The sequence below is a fragment of the Lagenorhynchus albirostris genome, chromosome 5 (assembly GCF_949774975.1).
Source record: "Lagenorhynchus albirostris chromosome 5, mLagAlb1.1, whole genome shotgun sequence".
In the NCBI taxonomy this organism is placed as follows: domain Eukaryota; kingdom Metazoa; phylum Chordata; class Mammalia; order Artiodactyla; family Delphinidae; genus Lagenorhynchus; species Lagenorhynchus albirostris.
Window position 1 is genome coordinate 47,493,148 of NC_083099.1, and position 20,433 is coordinate 47,513,580.

Genomic DNA, 20,433 nt, shown 5'->3' on the forward strand with positions numbered 1-20,433 from the left:
AACCTCATCTACCCAGGAAAATGCCCAGAAGTTATTCATTCACTGAATAAATAGATGTTTAGCACTTACTACATGCAAGATACAATGGGGGATGAAAAAGGTGTGGTCTTAATCATTAAAACATTATCTGAGCCAGACTGTGGAAGACCTAAGCAGTTTGAAAGCTACAAAGGCCAGTACTCATAGCTTTAAAAACTTCCAATAACCTGTCCCGTTTGAGAACTGCTTACTATTCTTCCATTTATCCCTACCAGTGAAGGGGAACTCAACACTTACAAAAACAGTTTAGCCTTATTTCTGGTAGTTCTAAACATGGAAAGTCTTTCCTGTTTCTGAGCTTAAATCTGCTCCCTGACTTCACAGAACCAAATAAATAATAAATAAAAGGAAGAAAAGGCCAATTCCTAAATTTTATTCTATAGGACAAGAGAAAATCATTACCTAATGAGACAATTGGTACTTAAGTAGACTGCTTTGGTCACAGCATTAAGGAAAGAATGGAGGAACAGAAGTTGAAGGCAAGGAAAACTTAAGAAATCTAGTGCATCTAGATCAACAGGACCTGAATAATAAGCAAGAGCAAGCAGATAAATATCAATTCTGGCCCTGCTGTTCCTATTTGATTTCTTAATAAGCCATTTGGTAATCTGCTTTTCCACTTAAAAATTAACTGTGAATACCTTTTCATAATAAACTTGGAATAAAGAAGAGGGGCTGAAGTGCTGTCAAAATGCAAATGATGGATACTGGATGTACAGTATAAGTAGTAAATAAAAAGCCTCAGTATCTATGAAAAAAGAAAGTGAAAAATAGCAGTACGGGGCCAACAACAGAACTTGAAGAGCTATTTCATTTTTTTTTTTATACCACATCAGTACAATACCACAGTATTGTACCACATCAGAAAATTTTCACTTAAAATATTTATGATTTAAGTCAACTGTCTCTCCCTCTGTATATATACATTTATTTTTATACATATAAATATATATATATTTATTTCTTGCTTCTTAAACTAACTTTTACAGGACTATCAGCTACTATTTGTCATCAAGAAGATAATATTATAGCAACATTATGGGCTACATAGGTGGCTGGCCCACTCCACACTTAACCACCTTTTTAAATATTGTTCCTATGGGAAAATGTTCCAAAGAACCAATTTACATCTGGCCTTTTCAGAACACACGTTCACAAGCTGGGGCCAAACAGTTTCATTAGTGTTTACATGAGATTAAAAATCAACAATTCCAATAAGGCTTTTTAAATATTAAATTGTTCTGCCAATTTTAATTCAACTTCAAGTTAAAATATGCTGTCATTCCTTCTACATGCTTCTTCATTTGAAATGGTTTAATGGACAACCTGCCAATTACTCCAAGCCACTCCAATGCCAAACTCAGTCTTAGGAGTTTCTGCCCTGCACTACCCAACCAACCCACAGGAGTCTGTTCATTTAAAGAACTATACTTGGGTGTATCTTAAGGCTCAGAATCAGCATTTCCTGAAACAGCCTCACTTTATTCCATCGGGGCACAACAGAGCCAAAGCTATTTACTCACAAATAAAATGAGTGAACAAAGGGAAGTTCTTGGTATTGATGTATGCAGTTCTTGGGGAGAAACAGAAGCTTCCTAAGTAAAGTAAATTCTACACTTAAAAAATATTTGTAGGCAGGTCTATTTGTCTTGTTTTTCTCTATAGTGAAATCTAGTACTTAGCCCCCTTACATGGTCCTATATTCTTATAATCCCTTTAATTTTTCTCCCTAAAGAGGGGAAGTTTTATTTATTTTTGTTGGCTCTCCAAACTGTCCATAATATTTAGCTAAAAGAAGTTTGTTTATTCTAGCAGTAAACAGAACCCATGAGTTCATGTTACAGTTTACAAGTGTAGTTCTTTTTTCCAATAGCCATTACAGTCAGCATAGCAGGTACATAGTAGACACTTTATAAACGTTTGTTGAACGAATAAATCAGTGAGTTAAGAGATGGGCAATTTATAAGTTGAATCAGTCTTGCTAATACTTTTCAAATATCAAGGCTAGCAAAACAAAAACAGACCCAGAAATCTAAATAATTTTATTAACAAAGTCTGGACCCAGTTACATTTACCAGTTTTTACTTCTTTTGGCTATCACAAGCTCTTCCTACTATAGTAAGCTAAGAGAATATAAGCATCAGATAACTGCAAATAAAACCAGAATTCCAACAGAAATTTACATGAAAACCAAATAAAACCAAAGAAAATAAAACAGAGATTATAAATTCTAATGTCTCAATTTTATTAAGGCTACCAGGACGCGATCCTAGGGACATAACTGGTGTATAATTTAATAGTTCACAAAATTTTCAAAGTGCAAGCATCTCCAACATTGGTTAACCTTGCTTTACACATAAGAAATATCCACCCAACTTTTAGCAGAAAGCAAAACTTTTCCTATGAGAAAGAGTGGAAGAGTGGTGCAGTTTCCAAATGTTGGATGACCTAAGGCATCACAATCACTTCAGGGCCTATTAAGAACACAAATCCCCAAGACTACTCAATCAGAATCTCCAAGAAAGGGTCAAGGAAGCTGTATTTTAACAGCCGGCCTAGATGATTCTTGTGAACAGAACCGGGTGGAAATCACTGGTATGGAAAGAACAGTGGCTAGAGTCAGAAAATAGAGTTGCTAAGGCCAGTCTTGAGACACAGGTAAAATTAAGTTTGACTCAGTACCTGAGACAGGGTTTTTTGGTCCTGACTTTGTAGAAGTTTCACTTAATCACTGACCTTGTTTCCTCAGAAACAGAAACAGAAAGGGGTAAAAATTATATCATCTTAAAGGCCATGGTACTCTAAAATTCAGTGATAATAAAATTTTATTACTGGTATCTCCTAAAGGTTCCAAAGTAATCTCGTGGGAAATTTTTAAAAAAGAAAAAGATCTCATCAGATCTTAAAAAAATTCACGAATTCCAATAAGGAGATCCTCTTCAATAGTTGGTTGATTCAGGGTTTCAAATAACTGACAACCCCTTGCTTTCTCTTAAGCATCCGGCATCACGAATCACACCCAGAAACTGAATTTATTCCAAAGTGGGTATAGATCAATCTGGCCAATTCACATAGCTGGAAAGGTGGGCATCTGATATCACAACCTACCTTTTAGGGCCTTCTCATACCAAAATATTGTAGCCACTTCCAAACAAGAGACAAAAAGTTTAGAGGAGGAAGCTAGGAAAAAGGCAGGCAGAGGAACAGGGTAAGTAAGAGATCCTACTTAGACCAAAATGAGCTTGAACCTTCAGGATACACCTACATCTCTCTCCTTCCTCTGCAAATTATATTTTCTATAATTCAAGGTCCTCCATTCTAACAGTTTTCTTCTTGAATAAGGTAACGTGTAACTCAACCTCCCTGAACACGCACTGCTGTCAGCTTAGTATTGATAGAATTTTGCATTTAGGGACCTCTAGGAACAATCTCTTCTTAATGGTAGGTGTAATATATTACATTTTGCCACTCTATCTGTTTACATGTATCAATTTTTTCTAGGCTTCTCCAAAATAATAAATGCACAATTTGTGCAGAGATATGTGAAAGGAGTGTAAGAACGATCTGAAAACATGGGCTCAAATTCTGTCATTATAAACCATCTTGTCTCTGAGCAAGTCACTTGACCTATCTATGCTTTAGTTTTTTAAGATGGACCAAAACTGAGCTGTATACTTGAAAGTGATATAATTAGACTGAAAGATGAAGTAATTTCTAAATCAAACCATAAAGCCTCTATATTAAATCACTTTAATTTACTGTTACTAAGCACTGTATTTTTGCACTTTTAAGTAACTATTTAAAGAAAGTATACATTCTGCAAAGAATTATCACTTCACTGGAAGATCTGATCTCAGTCAGATTTGTAAAGGCACCTCCTCTGTTATACCACAATTTCCAGGAATCGGATACCACCAACTGTTTTTTTTTTTAAAAAAAAAAACAAGATAAAAAAGATATAATCTCCAATATCTCTGTACACATGACTGACCAAACAAGCATTTCCTGAGTTATTAAGAAATAATAGAGGTTCTAACTAAAACAACATCTGAAAATTAAGATGTTTTTGAAAATAGGTAACACTGGCAAATTAGCACACAATGACCCACGAAGGAAAAATGCCTAAATGTAAAATTTAGCAATTTAACTCCATTTACTTTATCATTCTTTGTTAAACTCCATACAGCTTTCACAGACAAGTGTTCCTTAACTATTAAGCAGATCTGGTTCTAAACATATACTTATAAATCAGTCATTTAAAACTTACTGTTTATTTTTCTATAGAGGGTTAAGTGAGGGTTAAGGTTCTAAGAAAGACTTCAAAGTTCACAATGTTACCTAAAGGAAAACAGTAATAGGGCTGTTTGAATTATACAGTGCCCACCCCCACCAATCCAGATTCACTTACTTGAGGTCAACTGCGGTCCAAAAATATTAAATGGAAATTTCCAGAAAGAAACAATTCATAAGTTTTAAATTGCTCGCCATTCTGAGCAGCATGATATAATCTCACACCCTCCAGCCTGAGACCCCCAACCATAGATATCGTCTGCTCCCAACATGCAACCATTGACATCATCATGCTTGATGATCCTCCTTCTGACGTAGCATCAGAAGGTCAATAGTAGCCTAACACTACATCACAATGCCTACATCATTCACTTTGCTTCATCTTATCACTCAGGCATTTTATCACCTTGCATCATCACAAGGGTAAGTACAGTACAATAAGATATTTTGAGAGAGACCATATTCACATAACTTTATTACAGTGCGTTGTTATAATTGCTCTATTTTATTACTAGTTATTGTTAATCTCTTGCTGGGACTTCCCTGGTGGCCCAGTGGTTAAGACTTCACCTTCCAATGCAGGGGGTGCAGGTTCGATCCCTGGTCGAGGAGTTAAGATCCCACATGCCTCATAGTCAAAAAACCAAAAACATAAAACAGAAGCAATATTGTAACAAATTCAATAAAGACTTTAAAAATGGTCCACATCAAAAAAAATCTTAAAAAAAAGTCTCTTGCTAATTTATAAATTACACTTTACCACACATATGTATAGGAAAAAACAGTATATAGAGGGGATGGTACTATCTGAGGTTTCTGGCATCCACTAGGGGTCTTGGAACCTATAGCCAGAAAAAGGGAGGGCCTACTATACTTAGTCAACATTAACAGCACTGTCATTAGTGAGGTAAGTGACAAGCATAGTGACTGTAGAACCAGACTCGATTAGAATCAATCCTGGATCTACTACTTACTAGTTCTGTGACCTGGGGCAAGTTATCTAACTTCTCTGTGCTACATTTTTCTCATCTATGAAATGAGAATAACAATAGTATCTGTCTCTTAAGGTTGTAAAGATTAAACAAGTTATTACAGATAAAGTGTTTAGAACAGTACATGGAACACAGTAATTATTTAATATTAGCTATTATGATTAAGTACATTTTAATCTAGTATGACAAGATCTCTAGAGGTCAGGTCCTCTGTACAATCAACCATCTAGCCAGGGGAGTCAAGGACTCTTGAAAACCGGACAAATGGGGGAAGATAAGTGATTGTAAACCTTAGAACAGCAGAACTGTTTTGTTTTTCAAATAAATTCTTTTATCAAATCCTAAATGTGAGATAAAACACACTCAACTGTGCATTTATTCAATACATGTATTAAGTAATAACTATGGTTTACCAGCCCTTCCTCTCACAGGAGCCCTTAAACACCTCTCTCCACAATTTGAGAATCACTGCTCTAGGGACAATCACTACACAAGCATTATGAACAAAGCATCGTAAGAACAAAGGTGAGTGGTCCGAATAGTAAGGATAAGGACTGGCAAAAGATATCCAGACCCAGATTTTTTCCATAATTCAGATAGTTCCAGATCTCAATTTCTCACCAGTAAATTTATCTGTACTGTTGTCACATGCTCATGCATTTAAGAAACCTAAATGTTAAGACCCTAAAATTGGGGCTTCCTTGGTGGCGCAGTGGTTGAGAGTCCACCTGCCAATGCAGGGGACACAGGTTCGTGCCCCGATCAGGGAAGATCCCACATGCCGCGGAGCGGCTGGGCCCGTGAGCCATGGCCGCTGGGCCTGCACGTCCAGAGCCAGTGCTCTGCAATGGGAGAGGCCACAACAGTGAAAGGCCTGCGTACTGCAAAAAAAAAAAAAAGACCCTAAAATTTTAAAGCGATAACAACCATTAGTATACATTACTATATATTATCTAGTCCAATCTCCAAATTTCACAATTTAGAAATAAAAGTCCCCAGAAATTCACATTAAGAAACTAGTCACAGATATTTTAAACAAATATGCAATTGAACTACTATAACCTATTGTACAGGACATCTTAGTCTGCCAAACTGATCTACTTCTAGGCTCACCTGCCCTGCTCTTTGTGTCCTCCACTGGTCCTGCAGCTGAGAGCCAAGACCCCCAGACTCCACGCAGAGTGTTTGGAGATGGAAGCCAGTGGGAATGTGGCTCTGATTCAAGGTCGCCCTAGGGTACTCAGCAGCACAAGTTTGTGGATCTTCCATTTGCTGCTGCTGAGACCTCTGACTCACTCACTTTAAAAGTTACCTGCATCATGTCAGTGTAAGAACTTCCAAATTTGGGGGAGTAGCTTCTTAATACAGAAATCATAAAATGGACAAGTAATTAGGTTTTTCTACAGATGGACAGTACAGAGCAGTAGGTAAGTGCTTAGATTTGAAACAAAGGTCTAAGTTTGAATTTTGCTCAGGTGGGTGATATCATTTGTTAATCTCTTTCTAAACTCAATGAGAAATTACTGGAAATAACGATTGAGGTACTCACCTCACAGAATTAAGAGTACAAAATGCATATACTCATTACACCGTCTGACACACAATAAACATTCAATTCATATTATTAGTTATTAATGTTTTATCCAAGATTCTATGAACCTGACATGGCATCAGGACTGGAACTAGGGTGAGGCAAACCGGATGCCTAGAGCACAAAATTAAGGTCTCACCTGCCTGACAGAGAGTGAGCGCCTTCTTAAATTTTGTACCCTAGACCCTCCCTGCCTACCCTAGTCCTGTCCCTGCATAGCACACACAAGAATAGCCTAATACTGATATAACAATGTCATAAAGGCCACTTACATAGCATTTTTTTTTTTTGCGGTACGCGGGCCTCTCACTGTTGTGGCCTCTCCCATTGCGGAGCACAGGCTCCGGACGCGCAGGCTCAGCGGCCATGGCTCACGGGCCCAGCTGCTCCGCGGCATGTGGGATCTTCCCGGACAGGGGCACGAACCTGTGTCCCCTGCATCGGCAGGCGGACTCTCAACCACTGCACCACCAGGGAAGCCCCACATAGCATATTTTTAAAACCTTTTCTCCCCACTTGCCAAAATGGAGGCATATATAAATTACTTGGGCCACCCAAAAAAGTTACATATATCATCCAAATCAAATTACATAGTTTAGGAATCCTTAAAAGAATGTGATCATCAAATGCAAGCCTGTGTTAAAATTACCTTTTATTCTCTTAATGTACATAGAGCAATTTAATAAAGAAAGCCGTGGCCCAGAAGTAGGCTCAGTAGCAGAGTGAAATCAAGATGTGATCAAAGATTTTCTCAAGATAATCCATAAAGGGAGATAATCTATATAGGAAAACCAAAAGATAATAGAATCAAAAGGCTTGCTACCTTTGAATTAGCTGATGGGAAATGGGAACAACAAAAATAGCAACAACTGGCTTCTAAGATATTTCTGCACAACAGGTTCAGGGAAAAGGATACACGTCTCTTTGGTTGTGACAATCCTCAATTTTTTTTCCTATTCGAATGCCTAAATTTTTGTTAAATTCTGGTCTGGACAAAATTTAAATGAAAACATTTGTTGGAAGGCAGGAAACAAATCTGTTCCCTTGAATGTGTTCACTTATGCCCATAAAGTTCTTAATCTAGTGGTTCATGAATTAAATAATGCCTAACTGAACAGTCATTTAGCATTTAATTGAGGTACATCTTTTCATTTTCCCGTTTATTAGTATTTGTGATGTTTTAATTTCTCAAATATAATGCTAAAGCTTTCCTTTAAAACCCCTTAGAAATTCAATTAAACTCAAGCTCTCATACTGTCCCTATGTTCTCTATGCTTGGAAGTACAATGAAAGGAGACTGTACCACATGGGTCAGGCTTACCTGCTCTGTAACACTTACAATCTTATATACCTACTATCTTACTTAATGACTCCTTACTGCTTAAGGTTCTCTACAGTATGCAATGTATATTTTCTTATCTTACCTTATCAAATTTCTTTGCACCACAACACTGCCACAAAGCACTTAAACGTTGATAAAATTATTAGCCTCAGATGATAAATGGACTCTGACTCATTTGTTTACCAGCAGATGCTAATAAGGACAAGATTCTATCATGATGATGAACTTTAACCTCACCTTTAGCTCCCAACTGATCTCAAATAAAAATTCTATTAGTCACAAGAAGAAATAAGGGAGATAGAATGGTCTCTGCTTAAACCATACGTACAATTCCACCTGACCTTCACTTGCAAAACTGTAACTCATTTTTCAAGGAAGCACACCAAAATTAAGGTAGGACCTCAGAAATCTCTCAAGTTTTGAAAATACTGCCAAAATGCCAATTTGATTACTGACGAAGGCATCCACAAGTATCTACTTCTGAATAAAAGACCATATTCAAAATGCTTTGTAATTAAATTAGAAAGCCTTGCCACAATGTGAACTGGTATAGGGAGCAAATGAAATCTGGAGGCCATGTCTGATTCATTTACCATTCCCAAATGCCTTTGGTTGCAGCAACCTAATGAAGTCTAAGAAGGCAGCAGATGTGTAACATCTTAGGATTTTGTCCTTCCTGAACTCCAAACTCCACTGGAGTTCCAGTTCATCCTGAAGACAGGATGGTTGAATAAAGCAGGAAGGCATGTTTCAGTGCCAGGGACCAGAAGGTAACTTAGAGAAACTATCATTTTCCCCCCTCCTATCAGCTCTGACCCAAAATTATCAAATGAATTGATGCATGTTCAAGTACTTAATATATCAGAATGGCTAAATGTCCATATGACGGTCTTTCCATCCCCTATTATCCACTAAATTATAAACACTAGAAAAGTTTTATTCTGTTCTCTATTTTCTAGTACCTAGCTCAGTACTCTATATAGTCAGTCTACATCAGCAACAGTGTTAGAGATGTGATGATGAAAAGCCAGATATAGTCCATGCCCTTGAGGGTGTGCAGTCTTGCAGGGAAGAGAGACAGTAAATAAATACATGTTAAGCTGCCACTTCACATAACTCCAGGGAGCATACCTGTGTCATACTATATATACACTTTTCTATGCAAATTCAATGAACATGCTGAACAATTTTTTTTGAAGAAAACAACAAAAAAGAGAACTATTGAAATAGGTAGGTGATCATAATTCCATTCCACGCATATAAGCCCCAGAATGAAAGAGATAAAGACATGGATCTGCTGCCCCCCCAATCAGACTGAGAGCCATAGTTGTCCCTCATGATGAGCAGCTCACCACACTGTGATTCCACATAATCACACTGTGATTATGTATTATAATGTACATATTTCTTTTCCAACATGATCTCTGAATAACAAGTTAAATACCTGATCCAGCACTCAAAGGAAAAGTAATTCTATTCCAATGCTAGAGGAAAAATGTGTTGACGCTCTGTTAGTTTCCAATGTGGTAACTTCCTAAGTGTTTTTTTTTAGAGTAAGCTTGAAGATAAGTAATTTTTGCCTGCCACACCGACCTTAGCATCTAAGATACAACTTTTCTGTAACTGCAACTCTAACTGCCCTCCAATGGCGCTCAATCACTAACATCATTTTACTGCCATGATTAAAAATATGGTGTCTTAACTCGGCCAGCATGGATTCAAATCCTAATTCCAAGCAATAAGTGGTTCTGTGACCTCAGGGAGGTTACTTAGCCTCCCTGTACTTTAGTTTTCTCATTTACCTTGGGGATAATAGTGCCTCTACATCATAGGGTTGGTACAAAGAAGATTTAAGGCAATTTTATACATAATATATATTCAATAAATATTTGATAAATGAATGAACCAAAGTATCATTATTATGCAATCTAACTTACTTCTGGTAAACTTATTTCCAAAGGACTGGCCTAAGTAAACAGTAGTGACTACCACTTAATAAGCTCTACTGCTGTTACCCAATAATTCATAAGCTTGCTGATAAAAAATCCTCTTTTCTTTCTTTCTTTTTTTTTAATAGCAACACCTGATTCTAGGCAACTGCATAGTGAGACTGAATATTTATTTCACTTTTTGGGTGGTTAAAAAAAAAAAAAAGATTATACATACCAAAAATGTAAGGGTGACCTTGAAAAATAAAACTAATATTATATTACATCCAAGATGCAATTAATTGTATAGCTAAAATGAGAAAACTGAATTCTTCATTTTCATACAGACGAAAATGGACCACCAAACTATACTGTTTACCTTTCTGCCAATAAATTATTTCTAACTGCTACAATAAAGATGCTTTCACTTTTTACATTGTGTGTGTGTGTGTGTGTGTGTGTGTGCACCTGCAGATTGCTAAAACTTAAATCTCTAAGACTGCAACTTTCTATAACATTTCAAATGCAATAATACACACCATCGATGACACTATTTAACATCTAAATCACTTCTGCAGTTTATATTATGGAAAAAAATTGTTTATCATGGAATTAGCTTAAAATTCTTGGCATACATTAAATCATATCAACCTTAATAACCCAACAAGATATAAGAAGCAGTACTTCAGTTTTATCTTTCACATATTAGTATGCTAGGTCAATATCAATTTTTTATCCAAGATTCAAACAACATAGCGACTTACTTTTTAAAAATTAAATTTAGAACTTATCAAAGACTTACATTTAAAAATAAAAACTGGGAGCATTACCAAGTTTTAAAGCCAAATATCAGCAATCACTTTTCGACAATATCTTGTGGAAGAGTAAATGGGTAAATTCATGAAGGCAGGCAAAGCTACAGCAACACAGAGCTGTTGAATTTATTCTATGCCATTATTACAGTTCTGTGAAAGATCAGAGAATTTGTTTTCAGGACCAAAACCTGACACAATTTTTTCCTGAATTTAGTCTGCATGTTTTGAAAATAATATTTTTACTCTCATAAGTATCTAGGTTAAAGCAAATAAGATATTACCATAAGACTCACTGAAATATGAAAACTTTCAAGAAGCACAAACTATAAGCTCCTCTGAAATAAGTACTACTCAATTTTACAGTCACCTTGCCTAAGGCAGGTGATACTAAAGGTAAAAACTCAAAGGAAGATACTGTGGTTAAAAAATGAAACAAAACAACAAAGAAAAAAGGAAAATGCATGAACTTTGTTGAGGACAGAATGAGATACCATTAGGGAAGAACAGAATCCACTGAAAGTTAGTTTCTTCCACATCTGTATTCTGTTATAATGAATGTTGCTTGCAAAAGCAGGATAGTGACAAGGTGCCCAAAATGCTGTTATACAGAAATTTTGCTGTAATAGAAAATGATTCCTTTGCCATGTCCACATAGAAAACTACCCTGATTTTACAGACCTCTAAGGAAGAACAAACATCTTTCTACAATTTATATTAAACTTCTGAAAATAACTCCTTTTTATTCAAAGGTAGGGAACATGTCTCCTTTATTAATTTCTGTATTTCTGCCCCTAGTAGAGTGCTGGAGGCACTGTGCATGAATGCACTTACATTTGTTCATAAATTCAGCAAATAATTACTGAGTAGTTAACTTTGTGTCAGACACTACTGTATAAGTAGTGAGGTAAGGCACATGACAAATGAGGGCCCTGCTCAGGTAGCTTACAATCTAGTGAGCGAGACAGACATTTACCAAATAAACACAGAAATAATTAAGTTCCTTTTGTGATGATGCTACAAAGAATTACAGAGTATGGTGAAGATATAGTGGGAACTTACTGTAGTTTGGGGAAGGAGGGGTCAATGGTCAGAGAAGGTTCCCCTGAGAAATAACATTTAAACTGAGACTTGAAAATTAACTAGGAGTGGGCCAGACTTGGGAATGGGAGGGGAAGCAGCCCAGGCAGGAGGATGTAACACGTACAAAGGTCAGGAAAGAGCTTTTGTAGGTAGTAATTGAAAAGCACGGTAAATGAGAAAGGCTGGGGTTAAGGATGGAGAGTTAGATAGGAGACAAGAGAAACTGTGAGCATTAAACTGAGTAAGAGGGTAACAGTATTTGAATATTTAAATCATTTTAAGTCTTTTTCTCATGTAAAATAAATAATCTAAGGGAACTGAGTCTTTATTCCACAATATTAAATATCTATAGTCAGAAGACCTGGATTATGCCTTGGTCCCACCAGTTACTAGCTCCGTGATCTTGCACTTAACCAATCTGAACTTCTTTATTCTCTTTGTAAACAGGTACTCAATTATTTTACCTACTGGGAAACACAATGATAACACAACAGTCCTGTTCTTACAGATCTTACATCCTTAAAGAAAAAAAAATCATGTATATGGGACACAACCTAAGCCCTATAAGAGATGAGGTCCAAAAGTTCACACAAGGCTCCTGCAAAACCCAAAATGACAATAAATGTGGACACTGGTGAATTGCAAACTACTATAAAAATACAAGCGTACACATCATTCTGTGAGCCCTAAGTTATTCAGTGTGCAGAGCTCCAAAATGACCACAGTACTCCAGCATGTGACTGAAAGATGATAAATACAATAGAAACATTATCCCGCCATTCCGTTACTCACCATTCGCCACTGGTGAAATATCAGTACTATAATGAAGCTCAGAGATGAAGAGCAGTTGGTGTAGAATCGAACCAAGGACAAAAATTAACACTCACTAGACAAGTGCATTATATTAATTTTACTAATTTCCAAGTTTTCCTGGCTTTTGGTTCAAAAGTCATTCCACAACCTCCTAACTGCATGTCAAAAATAAGAACTCATTTCTCACTTCCTCCAACAAAAAGCAAATGCCTACATGGCCATATAGAAAATACTTTCACATTCTTGCTTTACCATAACTGACTCATATTCAGTTTATGGTCTATTTAAACTACCGCACCCTTCTAACACAGCACTGAGCCAGTTACCTCCACATAATTTTCCATTTGTTCAGTCAGTCTTCCTTCCTTGTCTACTGCATTACTTACTTATGGTACTAATTATTTATTTTACTTCATTCTATAGCATCATACCTCTCTTTCATTTTAAAAGTCATATTAATTTCCAGACCATCTGAGTTTCAATCAAAGAGGAATGTAAGAGTATTTCTGATCCTGTAAAGTGTTTTTGCATTCAAAAGTTAAACACATTGTGGATAATTTTAATAATTTCAGAGTACATTCAAAATACTGCCTATTTAAATGGTCAACTTATACAACAGTAAACCATGACTGATTACCTGCTATCAGTAGATACCCGATTTTTAGCTATAAACTTACCAGGAAGAGATCTTAATGTCAATGAACATACTCCTAAAATTCTATTAAAGAACTGTCTAATAATAATATATGTGAACTGTAATTATAATTGGTCACAACAATGGGTAAGACTGGAACAAGCACACTGCTTTCTGCTCAATATAAAACACAAATGTCTATTTTTCCATTCTTTAATATAAAATAAGGATGAGTTAAAACTCATAGATGATGCTAAGAAAAATAGAATATATAAGAGCCTGATGTTATTAATTACACACACACACAACACACACACGAGCCAAGAAAATGAGAAGTAAATAAAAATCAACAAAAATGTGATGCTACCTCCAAGAAATGCAACGTATCTTCTTTTCTAGTAATGAGCACAACTAGAAATAAACTCTTTCTTGCTGCTGCATTATTTGAAAAAGTGTAAAATAAGTTTCATGAAAGAATCCTAATCCCATTGTTCTCAGCTGAAAGTAAAAAAACAGAGTAAAGACTAATGTAGAAAGGGAAAGGAATATCTTTCACCAGTAAGGATGAGCTGTATTGTTACCTGACTTTCTCCTGTCCCATCAACTACCCTTTAAAATGGTAGCACAGTCCATCATTTAATATACCTCTAATAAAAGGAAAAAATAGGTAAGTTGAAACTGATTCTTCTTATTTTTCCAACAGGTTAGAGTGCGTGCTTTCTTTTGCTGAGAAATTTCTCTCCAGCTCAAAAAAACTCTTCACCTCACAGATGGCTTCTTAGAAATACCTAAAATTCATTACTTTGCAACTTCCTCCACCCTCTTCAAAAAAAACAAAAACAAACTCCCTACTCCTTTCTGGTGCGGCAGCTCCGATGCAGAAGCTGGATTACAACTAGATTAGATTCAGACGATCTGTCCCTACGTGTGTGACCTTGGGCACGTCATTTATCCCCTCAGTTTCCTCATTAGCATCCAACTGTGAATGCTCTTTGAAAACAGTAAACAGTAAATACATCTTAGGAATTACATCTTTATAGCGTTAAGCTTTTCTACTTAGGGTAAAATTACCTCCTTAGAGGGACCACGTCATGAAACTGGTACTGAATCCGTAGGTCTCTGTCAACATTTGACTCTTCTACAGTTCTCCTCTTCCCTCAAAGGGCATAACCCGAGTCACCTCAAAAGCAGACTCCAAGCGCCCCTTCCTTCCTCCACTCCTTCCCTCTCCTATTTCTAAAGCAGGGGGAAAACAGCAGCCTCATCTCCCCGCCCCAAGCCACACCTTCAGAGGACCCCACCCCAGGCACATCCGCCCTCTCCCTCCTCCGGGGGCACCAGAGGCCAACCTCGCTCTTCCCCTCCCGCCCCCACCTAGAGGAGACTTCCTGGAGGCGTTCAGGCCCGAGCAGGGCAGGCGGCATTTACAAACTCGCTTTACGCCACTCGCGTAGGGTAACCTCGCTTACGCCCATAGGGCCCCGTTCCCAGCCCCGTCCGCTCCGCCTGCCAGAACCAAGCCCGAGTGCCTCAGCCACGACCCCCGTGTGACCCCAGAGCTCTTCTGCTCCGCGCGGGACTACGGTGACTGGGACAGAACAGCCACACCTTACCGGCAACTGAGGCAATGACTTCACTTGCCACCTTTGGAGCCCTCTTCAACTCCCAGATCAATTCACTCCGGCGACGCCGGAAGGACCCGAGAGGAACCAGGCGTTGTCCGGAATCCTGCCCTGCCGGAGTCGCGCAGGGGCCTATGGGGACTCGTAGTCCCACTCGCCGGTGTTGTCGGCAATTCCTGCACATGCAAGACTACAATTCCCGTCAAGCCATGCGGTGGAGCCTTAGGCGATGGGTGGGGACACTTTTAGCCAATAGTAGGAGAGTTCCCTGTCTGTGCGGGAGGAGGTGAGAAAAAGAGAGAGGGTGCATGGAAAGAAGAGGAAGGGAGGGGTCAGCTCTCACCTGCGCCAATCAAGATGCAGGGTCGGCCCGGCAGGCGACTCACCCATTGTGGGGGCGGGCTAGCGGAGCCGAGGAAGGAAGCGGGGCGGGGGGAGAACTCCAAGTGGGGAACGTGGGGCGGTCGAGCTGCGCGGGCGGAGAGGAAGCCGCGGGAATAATAGGCAGGATGGAGGGAGGGCGCGGTGTGAGGATTCACCCTGGCTGGAGGAGCAGTTTCCCCGAAAGCGGCCAAGCACCAGGCACACCGAGCGGCGAGACCTGCGGCTCAGGCAGGGATAGGTTGAGCCTGGGCTCCTCGCGGAGGTGCCCGGACGGGGCGGGAGGCTGCTGTAGGCGTCAGGCCACTGCGTGAAGGGAGAGGGGTCCCCGGGGAAGGGAAGCGGCAGAGCAGCTGCAGAAGTGCGGGGAGCGCGAAGGTACCAAGGAAGCAGATTCCCGCCGCCTTCAGCCAGGGCAACAGCCGGAACAGCAGGGGGAGGAGCAACAGCTGCCGAATTCGCCAACTAGAGGAGGGGGAGGCGGAGCTTAGGTCCCTGTAGCAGCAGAAGGCGCAGCCTGGACTGTAGTTTCCCGGGAGAGAGGAGAGCAGGAACAGGAGAGGAGCGCAGTCCTCGGAACCTCTGCTCCAGCATCCCGCCAGGGGCTGCAGGTGTGTGGGAGGTAAGCGTGGGTGCCTCTATGGGCGTCTCCTCTGCCCGGGAGAAAGCGTCTTCCAATAGGAATTTTATCAAGGCACAGCCAAAAAGAGTCTCTGACTCGGGTTAGGGAACTGGTGCAAACCCTTTTAGGTGAAAGATGTACGTTTTTGGAGTTTGCGGGGGGATAAAAAGCAAAAGGTGGCTTGACTCAGGGTATAAAGGGCGTGGTTAGTGTTTTTGGTTTGAGTTGTACCATTAAAACTATTCTGGGAAATTTTAATATTGAGGAAACTGCTAATTGAGGACAAGGTGGATGATATTTGGATAGGTGCGTAGCTGGTAAAAAACAAAAATTTTGTCACTGATAGAGAATTACTTCAGAACTGTTTCACTAGGAAAATAACTTAGCATTCTTCTTTACTATCTATCCTTTACGTTGTTTTATCAGATTGCCCTGCTACCGACCTGTTTTCCAGGGTGGTTATACTGCAGGTTCCTAGAATTGAAAGAGATGTCTATTAAAGAAGGAAATACAGTCAGGAATAATCACGATGACTGAACCTATCAGAAGTATAACTTTTGCCAGCAATAATGTAAAACTGTTTTTTAATGGAGACACTTCGCTTTCCTTCCAGTGGCTTTAAACTATCGGAACAAAGACTAGGACTCAGCCTACAGTGGGAACGTATGGTGTACTTCACAGCTGCTCCTTATTCTCTCATTTGTGTCTAGTAATATTTGTACATTTTAAAAAACAAAAGTACCAGAAAAGCTGTGCAAGGATCTTTTCTGTTTAGACAGTGTATGCTAAATGGTTTCCCTTAGTATGTGTTATGATGGGCTCAGGCTTAACACATGTAATAGTGTCATAAAATAATAGTTTATTCTTAGTATTAAACCACGTGTGATTCCTTTGAGTGTAATTAAACACCAATAGGTGAAAATATGTTTTAATACTAAGATGAAAGTCACATCTACCTTTGTGTAACTATGACAAAATTACAGCCTTTTTTTTAGAAAAAAACTGTAAAAAGCTATTTGCCTAGTTCATTTTCTTTTTCTCACAGAGGTTCTCCAGATTACATGGCTTTTAATCATAGTAGCATATTGCAGCACATTTTGCTCTGAAATGCTTTCCTTGTGACAGTTGTATATTTCAGAGTCTGCCTGAATACTTTAATCTGGGTTTTTTGTTTTTTTTGAACTAGGGTCAATAAAATGGAGTAATTACCTTCTATTCTTGTTTGTTTTGTTTTGTTTTCATGGTTTGCTGATTTACTCATGATTTAGGGATTTTATTTCTGTGATACAAAATTCCTTTTTGAAAAGAAATGGCTGGAAAGAATTCTCTTCATAGCTTCAAGTTCAATCCTACTGAGTGCTACTACTGATAAGCCTAAGTGACTTATCAATGTATATACTCCAACACTCCCTCCCATACTCTCACCCACTAGAGGAATATATAGGGGGACAGATCTTAGAAAAACAGCTGCTTTTCGATTGTCCTCAAGTAGATCAGGTAAGTATTAGAAACAGCAAAGAGCTTAGAAAAAAGAAAAAGCAACAGTAGCCACTAAATTTAGCAGCCATGGTAAGGATGGGATTTTATCTTTGCTACATCACAGGAGAGTCTTAATCCACATAGCTGATATGACCCTGTGAAAATGATTTTAGGGTGAAAAATGGGTACTAGGGTATAGTTAGTTAGGCTTGGAAAAGATTGTGTTTGCCCTTGTTATTTCTGATTAAATAGATCATCCTGAATCAGAGTCTCAGATTCTCTCTCAGGCTCTGCTACTGATTCATTCTGTGAAATTGAATACTTGCTGTCACTGGGTCGTTTCCCCCATGTAATAATTAATAATAATACTGGCAATGAAGTTCTTTCAGGGCCTTTATCAGAAGATCTTTTTGAAAGGGTTTGATTGGGAATCAGTTAATAATCAAGTAAGTGAGATAGAAAATAAATATCAAAACCGTCGAAATTCAGATGTACTTTGAATCCCAACTATTTATAGGTCTTCTGCTTTGAAGTATCAAAAAGGATAGAATCTCATTAGGAATGAATGAGTCTGTGGTATTAAAGTACTGGATTTTTCACCTGTTTCCAAGATATGGATCTTTTTTATTGTGTCAGTGAAAGAGATTGGCTTCCTATAACATTTGAGAGTAAGAAAACCATGTTTTTATAAGGAAGAAAATCATTGGCAGTGTGTGGCACTTAAGTATTTGTTACCTTGAACTCTTGACACATTTTAAATTGGTGTTCACATTAAATCGCAGATAAGCTGAAGACTTCTTGTACATTACTGGTGTTGAAAATGTTCATCATATGACAGTTTACAATTTTATGTGAAGTACTACCTAGGTTAAAAGCATATTATTCCGTGCTTGATTTTTACTCTTTGTGTATGGCTATCAGAGTATGCATGTGATGAGAAAGAAGAAAACCAACGGAGTGCAGAATGTCTCTCAAGTGGAAGATGCTCATGAAATTAGTGTTCTTTAGCTAAAAGATTTGGTTAATTTCAAATTACAATATACTTTGGATTTTTTTTTAAATTTATAATTCTAACTCTAAGCCTATTGAGTAAAAATAATTGAGTGGCATGGGTTTCTCTTTCTAACAGGAGGATTCACTGATGCATGCAGTACAAAAGAGCAAGACGTAAAGGTTCAAGATCAAATGGTTTTTGGGGGGTGGCAGTGGGGGAGAGGTGGAGTACAAGGGGGCATAGATATGAAGAAACCTGTTTGAGACACATACCCTTAGCAAGAGAGAAAGAGATTTGACCTTTTTTTTTTGTTGAATGCCTGTAAGTGATTTCATGACCTGTTTTCCCAGTTATTAATTTCTAGAGGCTTATACCCATAGTGGGAGACAGTACTTTCCTACATTGTCATTTTAACTGGAGTCAGACTGACATTAATTCATTAGGTTTTGAATAATTATGGGTTACTGAAGCAAAGTGAAAAGGATCCTGCACGTATACATTCACTTCTAAGTGAAACTTAATATTATTTGGATATAATATTAAAAGTAAAAACTGAGGTTTTCCCCCTTAATAGCAAAGGTACTTGAACCAGACACTAAAGATGAGCAGGACCCTCCCCTCCCAGCCCCTGCTGCCTTTTAAAGTCATCTCCTAAGGTTAAACAGGCTTTGGGGAGCAAGATTGTTATACAAAGGTAAAGATTTGTTTCTGTCTTATTTTCAATCTTACGTCTAATGTTTTCAGAATTTAGTCCTTAAAGTCTGGATCAGTGTGTTTTAAGTTAACAATTATTAGTTCCTAGACACTATGCTTCTTTCCTATCTCCTATTTGTTCTTAGCACCTTATATAATGCTCAGAAGAAAGAACTTGCCCTATAACCTTACTGAATTAGAAGTGGGGACCAATACTTCTTTAATGTACGCATTGATACATCTTGCGCTTTGACAAATGAGAGTCAGTTGCCCTCACAGAATAAGTACTATACATTAGGCCTTCTGAGAATGACCTTGTGCTGGTTAACCTTTGCAAAAGTGTTACTTGAGCCCAATTTGATTCAGACTATGTGGACTGCAAAGACTTACCTACAACTTCATGTGCCAACATTTCTAAATTCTTCCAGAGATAGGCAGTTATAGGTAAGGAGAAGGGTTCTCCCACCAGTGATACTCAAGGTCTGCATTCTACAGCCAAGGAAGCCTGTGGCTCACCACTGTTTACTTCCAGTAAGATACCTTTGTAGAAGCTTATCTAGGAAAAGCATACTTTATTCTATAAAAATTGAATTCGCTCTTCCATTTTTCTAATTGTTCTTTAAAAAAAAACAAGAGCCAGACTCATTGTATTTAAGCACATGTGGAATTTGGCATTTATTCCAGAAACAAATTAATCTGATTAATGTTAGAATTAAGAATTCAAATGTGATTTTTCTTTTATTATTATAAGACCTGGAGAATTCTAGTTAATTGTAAATAGTTCTTTAGTAGTAAATTTAATGATAGCAGATATTTAACTATCATTTGTTTGCTTTTTAATATGCCTTTACTAGCATGCGATAGATACACTTTGGCTTAGAACTGATGTTTGATTAATCTTCCTTCTTCGTGGTTCGTTGGCGTTACTCTAAATGCTTAGCATAGTGCCTTGTATAGAGTTAGGTGAGTTCCTGTCTTCTTCACCAGATGCTTAGTATCTTCAGAATTAAGACTGAGTTTCATTTATCTTGGTATTTACTTTGAGAGCCTTACACATAATAGTTTAACAGTAACAGTTATAGTTGACAACCTGTAAAGAAGCATCATTTTACATTTTT

General features: G+C 38.2%; 2 protein-coding genes across 4 annotated transcripts in view; one reads left to right on the forward strand and one right to left on the reverse strand.

The window, feature by feature from the left end:
- The window catches only part of PDCD10 (programmed cell death 10), a 40,562-nt gene extending 23,925 nt beyond the window's left edge, over positions 1-16,637 (reverse strand). The window contains exons 1-2 of one of the 2 annotated variants that reach the window (XM_060149947.1): positions 15,138-16,609; positions 14,596-14,760 (exon numbers count right to left, since the gene is read on the reverse strand). The gene's annotated coding sequence lies outside the window, so the exon portion shown is untranslated. Of the gene's footprint in view, positions 1-14,595; positions 14,761-15,137 lie in introns of both variants that reach the window. The other variant, XM_060149948.1, reaches the window with a different exon arrangement.
- Positions 16,013-20,433, forward strand: part of SERPINI1 (serpin family I member 1) — a 68,005-nt gene continuing 63,584 nt past the window's right edge. The window contains exon 1 of one of the 2 annotated variants that reach the window (XM_060149944.1): positions 16,013-16,149. The gene's annotated coding sequence lies outside the window, so the exon portion shown is untranslated. The remainder of the gene's footprint in view (positions 16,150-20,433) is intronic. The other variant, XM_060149945.1, reaches the window with a different exon arrangement.